Genomic DNA, 9,924 nt, shown 5'->3' with positions numbered 1-9,924 from the left:
CGTTCCCGCCAACACCTGAGTGCCCCCGGTATGAATGACTGGGTGCGGCTATTTGAGCTGTCAACCGTGCTGCTGACGGGGAAAGGTCAGCGAGCGGAGACTGCGCCGGGGACGGGCCTGTAAGTGCGTGAGCATCGAACAGCTGATACAGCCCGTTACTGGCTTGGCTAGGACTGTGGTCCTCGTTCAAGCGACTCGCATAACCGTAGGGAGCCCCGAAAAAGGGATCCTTCCCGGTGAACGAAAGCCGAGGGTCGCCGATAGGGCCGTACCCCGTGCTTTTGCAGCGGTCCGCCTCAAACGAGATCCAGTCCGTCGCCACAGGATCGAACAGGAACGAGCGCCTTGAAGGGGTCTGCTCTGAAGCCATGCCGAAACCAAGTTGGGCGCCAGTTATGTAGAGATAGGTTTGCACAAGGCTTACCTACTATGCGCAACCATGTAGGGATGCGACGTCCTCCAATGCCGCTGCATGCGAAGACGTTGCGGCTGGGTTCGTCGTTTTCTCCGGAACGGCGTAGAAATCACGCACGAGGCATGATAACAAAAACAAGGGGTTTATTAATCCAAGATGCAGCACAGTGCGACACTCACGGGCTTGCAGGCCGTATAGGGAACTCCGCAAGACCGAGCAAATACGCTTGACTAGGGCGCTACGACTCCCGCACAAGGGCCGAAGTCGAACGCTCGAACGAGAAGCCGCCTGCTAAGCAGCGCGTCAACCTCTCGTGGGGCCCTGAGAGCATCTGCCGCGACGAGCGAATAGTCGGGCACAACACAGCTCGTAGGAGAGGAGGATGTCACGTGTCCCCAATGGGAAATGGCGCTGCGTTGTGACGTAGCCCGCGCAGTGCACCAGCGCAGCGTGTCCGGACATGCCAGCGTGGGAAGAAGCCGACGGTTGACTGGCCCAGACCAAGAGGCGCCCTGGCAGCCATCTCGGCGGATGCCGGCGCTTATGCACGCCCGGGCTACGCTGGTGGCATGCGTGCGGCAGCAGGGGAACGAGGCGCCAGGTAGGAGGGCACTCTCGATTCCCACAAATGTCATCGGTGCACGTGCACATGTTAGCTGATAGCGGAGTTAGCAGGTATGCAATGAGAACCTTCCTTGAGTGAGCCCACAATTAGGAAGGGGACGCAAATGTCGGGAGTCAATATATGCCACTTAAGTGTATTACCACCCCAAATGTAATATAACTGTCCAATCTGCGGCTGCTGTCACCATATCTTAGAAGCTAAGCTCCTTATGGCACCACCTGGTCGTTCGTTCCTCCATCCTACATAGCCAGCATATCCACGGAGTAAGTTATTCCTTGTTTTTGCTATTTGCATCATGCACAGGCAATGAAAGAGCAACACATATCATACATTGGATTCATAGCACATCCTTCGTAAAGGATTTGTCCTCATTGAGAGAGAGAAACAATATTCATTTACGCGTTCGGCGTGCGGGAAGTCACCGGCCACGCAGGGCGCGGGTATTCCCTATCTGAAGACTTTGGCTAATAGAGTCCTATAGTCTCAGACCTAGATCTTGAGGACGTTCTGCTCCGGCTAGGCGTTGGATACTCGGGCTCCTCCGCTCCCGTTGTCCGGGGCGTCGGCTCCTCTTTTCCTCTGCTTTGCAAGGGCCTTCTCAAGCTGCTGGATGGCCCTGGCAAAGTTATGTGCAACAGTCTCGGCAGAAAACAGCACTTTGCTATAGGTGGAAGTGGTGAAGAAATACGTCTACTTAAAACAGGTAGTTACCGCGTAGCCGAACCATGATAGGGAATCATTGACCCTCAGTTTGCAGTGTACCGGTAGATAAGGTAATTTTTCTGAAGACACCAACACGTTCAACGAGCCGTGCGACGTGCTCTTCCTGCGATCAATGAGAAAAGAAGAATTTTGTTTTCCTCCACATGGACAGCACTGAAAATGAAAATAAATTTGCAATATAATCCTAGCCTGAAATTTTACTTCTATTTATGCCAAAAATGAGCATCTATGAAATCAGGGTAAATAGATGTTTAATTACAACTAAATTAGGATGAGTACCTAAAGCACTCATATACTCACGAATTATCTCAATATTCTTTTTGCAATGGAATATTGAGTGCCTTGATGTAACGTAGTAGCAATTTGACTCATGTACATATAGTTCGTCATAGGTGGCGCCTGTAAGGGGTAGTGATAGGTGCATTATCCCACCTACTTAAGTAGGTGCACGTCTAAGGCAGGGAGACGTGATCTCTCCACTTCTATTCACCGCGTGTTTACAGGAGGTTTTCAGGGCCCTAAATAGGAAAGAGTTAGGGATAAGAGTTAATGGAGTGTACGTCAGTAACCTGTATTCGCAGATGACATTGCCTTGGTGAGTAATTCAGGGGACGAATTACAGCCCATGATTACTGTACTGGACACGAAAAGCAGAAAAGTAGACTGAAAATTATTATGCATAAAGCTCAAGTGTTGTGCAACAGTTTAGGCAGAAAACAGCACTTTGCGATAGGTGGAAGTGATGAAGGAATATGTATACTTAGGACAGATAGTCATTGCGAAGCCGAATCATGACAGCGAATTAACTAAAATAAAGATGTGTGGATCACATTCAACAAGCATTCTCAAATCTTCAATGGTAATCTGCCACCAAACCTGAAGAAGAAGGTATATAACAGCTGCATCTTGCCAGTATTATCTACGGAGCAGAAACTTGGAGGCTTACAAAGAGGGTCTAGCGTAAATTGTGGACGACGCAGCAAGTGATTGAAAGGAAATGGACAGGTGTTACCTTAAGAGACAAGAAGAAAAGGGCCGAGTGGATCAGGGAACCAAAAGGGGTTGAGAATGCCATAGTTCAAAATCAAGAAGAAATGGACATTGGCCGGAGACGTAGCTTGTAGGCAGGATAACAGCTGGTTATTAAGCATAACCGAGTGGATACCAAGAGGAGGAAAGTGCATGAAGAGGAGACAGAAAGTTAGGGGGACCGATGAGATTAAAAATTTGCGGGTATAACGTGGACACGGAAAGGACAAGACCAGGTTGAGTGGCGGATGATGGGAGAGTTCTTCACCCTGGAGTGGGCGTGGTCAGGCTGATGATGATGATGACGATGACGACGACGATTATGATGATGATGATAATGATGCATCGTTGCACCGCTTCTTTTTGGACAGTCCAGGGAGCCATACATGTTCATTACTGTTTTATAATACACCTTGTTCCACGTATCCAACTTGCCTTAATATTGCTAACCTGTCGTCCCTTCAAAAAAACACAAACATATCCACCCGCATAGTATTAAAGTGAGTAGGGATGTCAGAAGCTGTGCACAAACAAGCCGCAGCCAGCAGCCGAGTCACTGCGCCGCAAGTCAGGGTCTATATGTTCTGCAGCACTTTCAGGCGCGAGACATTCATTTACTTGTTGAGATGTATCGAGCATTAAAAAATTCATAAAACGTTGTAAGAGTCCTCCAAAATAAAGAAGGATCGTCATTTCACGATCTACCTATATACTTCAACACATTAAAAGCTATTTCAAGCTTCTGCCAGCGTATCTTGGGAGAGCCCTTACAAGTGAAATGGACTTTCGCTGAATTTGATCAGAGCCTTTTCAAACAAAAGAAAAATCTAACGCATGAATTTGCGGCAGGGCTCCAAAATATCCAATAAAAATGCTCCAAGCTTTTTTAACCTAGGCATTACAGGAAAGGAGACTTGTGTTGAGCACCGCTGGAAGCGAAGCAAGCATTAAAGAAGACGAAGACTCCCAACGTTTGTAAACCAAAACCGTAAGAAAACAGAGCTCGAAAGTGAACGATAAGGCCATAGTATTTTGTCGTGTTCGTAATAATTTGCGTCGAGAGTTTGTAACCAATGGCTCAACTTTTAAGCAGCGTTTTCAATTGACTGTTTCAGAATGTCCATGACAGATGTGTAAAGGCACCGCGTGGAGCTTTCATTAGGCGGCTGCTTCATTTTCCAGGTCAGCGCCCCCACTTTGAGCATGAGTTTACGAGTGGACCATAATTTTGCATCTCATTCTTCTTTACCTCCTTATTCGCCTCACTTCATGCATATGATTTTGTTCTATTCTGAGCAATGAAAAAGAAAAGGTTAAGAATGACACTTTATAATGATGAAGACGTGGTGAAAACACCCTCGCAAAGGACTCTTGATGACATAAAGGTTGAATAGTTTCAGACATACTTCAAACACTACACAAGAAATATTTCGGATATGCGTCTCGTTTTCTGATAGTACTTTAAAGGTTAATGAAAGAAGTCTGTGAACTAGTTCACGAAGTAATAATTCTGTAACGAAATTTTATTGTTCAGAGGGAGGGGGCAGGTTCTGAATTATAGCTAGCACTGTCTGCTTGAAGTCAGTGACGTTGTGTTTGACGTCGCCGAATTGTGTTCGTAATTTTCCAAAGATGTTCTAGTCCTGGGATAGGCAACCTTTCACCTTTCGAGGGGGGGGGGGAGGGTCAGCTGTGAGGACTGTGAAACGGCTATGTGACCTCACCTATATGAGCGTGCGGGAGAGGGTCGCTTTGAAGGTAAAGCAAACAACTTCGTGAGGATTGGAAATCATGTTTACTGCCAGTTTTCATGACATAATGTTAGCATGAAAGATAGCTTGTTTACAAATATCTTATATTTGGTTGAAGCGACCAATTCGGCGTTCATATGGTAAGAGATAAATTGAGTAGGAAGTAGGCAGAGGTTTGAGGGCGTGCTGGGGCCGCATAATGCTGTCCTTCGGGCTGCAGGTAGCTGGCCCCTGCTGTTGGTCATGGAACTTTCAGATTCCTCCATAAAAACTTGTTGACTTTTTCAGTTTATAACTACCAAAGTGTACGTAAGCTAAATGGTAGCTCATTGGCAGCCAGTCCCCACTTATAACGGTAGGTTGGCTGTTTGCACAACGTTTTGCAGTTAGTGATTCCATTATCAAAATGACAGAAATATCGTACCGGGTATCACTCAGGCTCCGACCCCGGTTCTTTTCGTTTTGGGTGTGTAAGGTTAGACGTTCACCGGGAGTGATGGTTTTATGGGCAAAGCTGGCGCTGGACCACGCTCTAGTGAGTTAAAGTGGCCTTCAAAAGGGAGAACGGCCGTTTTAATGACAGTTCCTAGCGGCACGAGACCCACGCTCACGTGTCGCCTTTGTGCGAAGCGTTCGAACGCCTGACAGAAAGAACGTCAAATACATGTTTTCTAGTCTCTTTTGTTTATGTCATTAGGACTTCTTCCGCTTAACAAGTGATTTAGTGCTCTAACACTTGTAATTAGCTCGCGTTGTTTTTTCTTGAGTGAGACAGCCAGATAGACCATGAACTTTAATAGAGCGTCAGGAGCAACTGACAGAATTAATCCAACAGAAGGCCGTTGAATTTAATTTCTTTTTTAGATTTATTTATGGTTTTGCGCGCTTGCATTAATGTCGTTTGATCCGGTTTTGTCTCGCAGAGTAGAATAAAAGTCATAGCTTTGTTGTAAGGGCTAAGCCATGAATATGAAAGCTAGAAATAGGATTGTCGCACACAGGGCGACAAACGACTCTATACTTTAAGCGAGGTCTTGACGCAAAATATGCTGCACGAAAAGAGCATACATGTAGACGCAGAACGAGTGTCATGTGAAGTTCGAACTGACACATTTGCTACGTCTTTATATTCGAGCAAGCCGCAGCGAATGTTAATATAGCAAAGGCGATGCTCAAGGATAAATATTTTTGTTCTGTTTTGACCTGAGGCGCATTGAGTGACCTCACTGCGCCCTCTGCCAAGCAGTCGTGTTAGATGCAAGGTGTGCATGGTCTTCTTTTATGGGCGAAGTTTTTTATAGCGGCACCCGTTCATCCCTCGTAGCTGTTGCAGTGTGTAACAAGTATAACATTTTGACCTCCAAGGTTGTGCTGGTGAAAGATTTCTTCTGTGTGTTGTTGAACAACAAAAAATTGTGTTTAATGTACATGCCAATGGCTGCTAATGAGAAATGAAATACAGGAGCACTCGGCTTTTAGTAATGCGCACGCTGCAATCCCCATTAGCAGTCATTAGCATGTGCATTGAGCACTATCTGAAAAGAAAGGGTTGATACGTTATGCTCACTGGGTGTCCCCTCCTTAGTTTTAGAAAGGTTTAGCGAGCGTTGAGCCAGAGTGCCCTGAATAGAGTGAACCAGTATATACCATGAATTCGAGGTTGATAAAGATGGAAAGTAGACCCGAACCGCAAGCCGTAAGAAAGGGTGCGTGTGCCGCCTCTCGTTTAGTCCTTGGAATATCCGCTGGATGGTGGTGCTTATATATGGGGAATATAAGATGAACAGATACGAGATGGTGGTACGTACTTGGAGTGTTGAATGAATGGACGAACGGACACGCAGACAGATGCATGGATGGACGCATGAACGGATGCAGGGGCGGATGCATCGATGAACGCAGGAATGGACGCACGAACAGACGCACGCACGGACGGGCGGATGGACGCATGGACGGTCACTCAGACGGACGCATGGACGAACGGGAGCAAGAACGAATGGACGGACGAAGGCTGTGCCTCAATCTCCATCATTCACTTCGTGGATAAGCTGCCAATTGTTGACATGCCGAACAGCATGCGGAACAGCATGTTGACATGCAGATAAGCTGCCAAAGCATGACATGCCGAACAGCAACCCTGTGCACAGTTCGGAGGGCCCTACTGTACGCGTAATCCAGAAGCGGGCAAGGAATTCGCATTGCGCCCGCTTACAGGCCTCTGCCGCAATACGTGGCACCCCTCTTTCTACGACGAAATGTCGACAGGGCGCTGAAGAGTTAAAGGCTTACACTTCTTAAAAAAGCTCTTTTTACCCCACACCGAACCGCCAGAGCCAGGAGGCGCCGTCTGGTCGGGAAGAATGCGTTAGTGAAAGGAAGCATACACAGACCGCTGACATCAGATAGGTGAAGGGAAGAAAGGGGAAATAGATGGAAGGGGAAGTGGAACGAAGAGTGCGAGGGGGGCGCCTGGGGATTGTCCACCTGTTATTCTTTCTTTCTTTCTTTTTCCCTTTCTCTTTTTTTCGCTTTTATTATTTTTTCTTTTTCTTTCCTTTTTTATTTTTTTTCTCTCTGTCCCTCTGATTTGAGATTGTATAAAGCTGAGTACCAACAAACTGTACCTTCAATCCTGATGAAGGTCAGACTCTGGGCCCAAACGTCGAAATAAACCACGTTGTGACCACTCATGGAGGATCTACTTCGATCATCATCGTCTTTTTCAGGAACAGCAGAGCGTCCGTTATTCAGATTCATTACAGTTACTCCCCGGGAAATAAGGAGCTATCCTGGTGACCTATGGACAAGTAAACACGGGAAGGTTGTAGCAGGGCTTAAGCCTTTACACGTGGATAATTTTCAGGCCACGACGATGACGGTTAGAAAATGGTTGCAGTGACTCGATGAGGTAATTCAACGGTGACTTTTTTGTAGTATACGATATTAGCCGTGATACTTGGGGAGCAACTTGGGAGAAAGGCCAGGTGTAGCGGAAAGTACACGCAGCCAGACGAGTGAACGTGGATCGTAGGAATGACTGTTGATTGATGCGTCATGGTGGTGCTTTTGGCATACTCGGTCTTGGGTTGTGAATGATCTTGCCAGTTGGTGGCATTCTTCAACGTATGTAGCGGCTTGAAACAGAGTTTTGGACTCCGAGGAGTCAGGTCTGTACGAAAGATTGGTGTCCATAGTGCAGGAATGTTCACGTCCGTAAAAAAGAAAAAAATGAGAGAACCCAGTAGTGCTTTGAATGGTGGTAATTTAGGCGAACGTGATAAACGGGAGCACTCGGGCCCAATTGGAGTGGTCTAACGAGATGTACATAGACAGAATGTCACCAAGTGTGCGGCTGAAGCGTTCTGTCATTCGATTGGTCTTGGGATGATAGGCGCTTGTAGTACAGTGAATGACGTGTGACAAGGATACGCGACCACGATCACTCAGTATTTCTCGAGGTGCTCTATGACGTAATACGATGTTGTGAAGAACGAATGTCGCAACGTCTTTTGCTGTAGACGAGGGAAACGGATGAAGTTTCGACATACCGCGTGAGGTTGTCGATGGCAACTATGATCCAGTGGTTACTGTCTGCAGTGTTGGGAAGGGGCCATAGATATCGTTGCCGTCACGATCGAATGGTCGGGATGGGCATGGTAAAGGTAATAAGCTACCACTGTCGTGATGAGGGGGGATCTTTTGTCTCTGGCACGTCGAGCAAGCCCAAATATACTGTCGTACAAAACGGTACATGCCACGTCAGTAATATCGGAGCCGTATGCGAGAACAAGTCTTCAGGAAATCTGCGTGGTCACATTGGGGGTCGTCATGAAACGTGAAACGAATTTCGTATTGCAGATGACGTGGATTCACGAGTAGCCACTGACGTCCACCGGGTACGTAGTTGCGTCGGTACAGCACGTCGCCGTGAGTGGTGAGGTGCTCGACTTGCCGACGCAACGCGTGAGCAGGAGGAGAAGCTGTCCGCCAGCCAGAAAGTCTAGAATTGAAGCAACTAAAGGGTCCTTGCGTGTGTCAGATGGCATGTCGATGATGGTGACAGCAGTGGCATCACAGATGAGATTTTCGCAGCAGGCCTGGTCAGGGAGTAAGTGTGAACGGGAGAGGGCGTCTGCGTCCGAATGTTTCCGGCTAGAGCGATACACAACGCGAATATCATATTCCTGAAGGCGTAACGCTCATCGGGCGAGGCGACCACTTGGATCCTTCAGTGACAATAACGAGCAGAGGGCGTGGTGGTCAGTCACGACGTCAAAAGGGCACCCGTACACGTAAGGTCGAAATTTGTCTATCGCCCAAATAATGGCGAGGAATTCCTTTTCAGTGTCGGAATAGTTGATTTCGACTTTGCTAAGAGTTCGGCTTGCGTAGGCAACCACGTACTCTTGGTAGTCGTCTTTCTGCTGTGCAAGAATAGCGCCCAGCCCGACACCACTAGAGTCGGTGTGAATCTCTGTGGATGCCGATGGGTCGTAGTGTCGCAGAATAGGCGGCGACGTGAGGAGGCGGTGCAGTTCATTGAAAGAATCGTCACAGGTGACAGACCAGGTCGAAAGGTCTCTAGAGCCGGAGAGGAGCTTGGTCAAAGGAGCCATGATCGTTGTCATATTGCGGACGAAGCGCCGGAAGTAGGAGCAAAGGCCTATGAAGCTTCTGAGCTGTGTCATTGTGGTCGCTTTGGGAAACGCTGAAGCGGCTGTAAGTTTGGCAGGGTCAGGCAGAATGCCGTCCTTCGAAAGCACGTGGCCAAGGATCGTAAACTTTCGAGCGGCTAAATGGCACTTCTTCAGATTCAGTTACAGCCCCGTGGCGAAGATACAAGTGAGGACTTTCTCGAGGCGGGTTAACTGGGTTACGAAATCAGTTGAAAAAACGACAATGTCATCTAAATAACAAACGCAAAGGTTCCATTTGAAGGCCTCAAAGGATAGAGTACATCATTCGCTCGAAAGTACCTGGCACGTTGCAGAGGCCGAAGAGCATGACTCTGAATTCATACAGCCCGTCAGGCGTAATGGAAGCTGTTTTTTTTCTCGATCGGCCTATGTCATAGGTACCTTCCAGTATCCAGAGGGCAGATCTAAAAAAAGAAAAAATTGGCTCCCTGTAGGTAGTCCAAAGCATCGTCCATTCTTGCCAGCGGATAGACATCCTTGCGCGTGATTCGGTTGAGACGTCAGTAGTCCACGCATAACCTTATGGATCCGTCCTTCTTCACCAGCACAACTGGAGAGGCCCAGGAACTGCTTGACGTTACAATTGTGCCATGTTTCAGCATATTGTATGCATTAGAGACAGGTGGGGCTGGGGGTCTAGCAACAACAGCGGCGTAGGCAGTGCCTGCGTGACCTGTGTCTCAA

The sequence above is a fragment of the Rhipicephalus microplus genome, chromosome 8, assembly GCF_043290135.1.
Source record: "Rhipicephalus microplus isolate Deutch F79 chromosome 8, USDA_Rmic, whole genome shotgun sequence".
NCBI classification, from domain to species: domain Eukaryota; kingdom Metazoa; phylum Arthropoda; class Arachnida; order Ixodida; family Ixodidae; genus Rhipicephalus; species Rhipicephalus microplus.
This window is presented reverse-complemented; position numbering follows the sequence as displayed.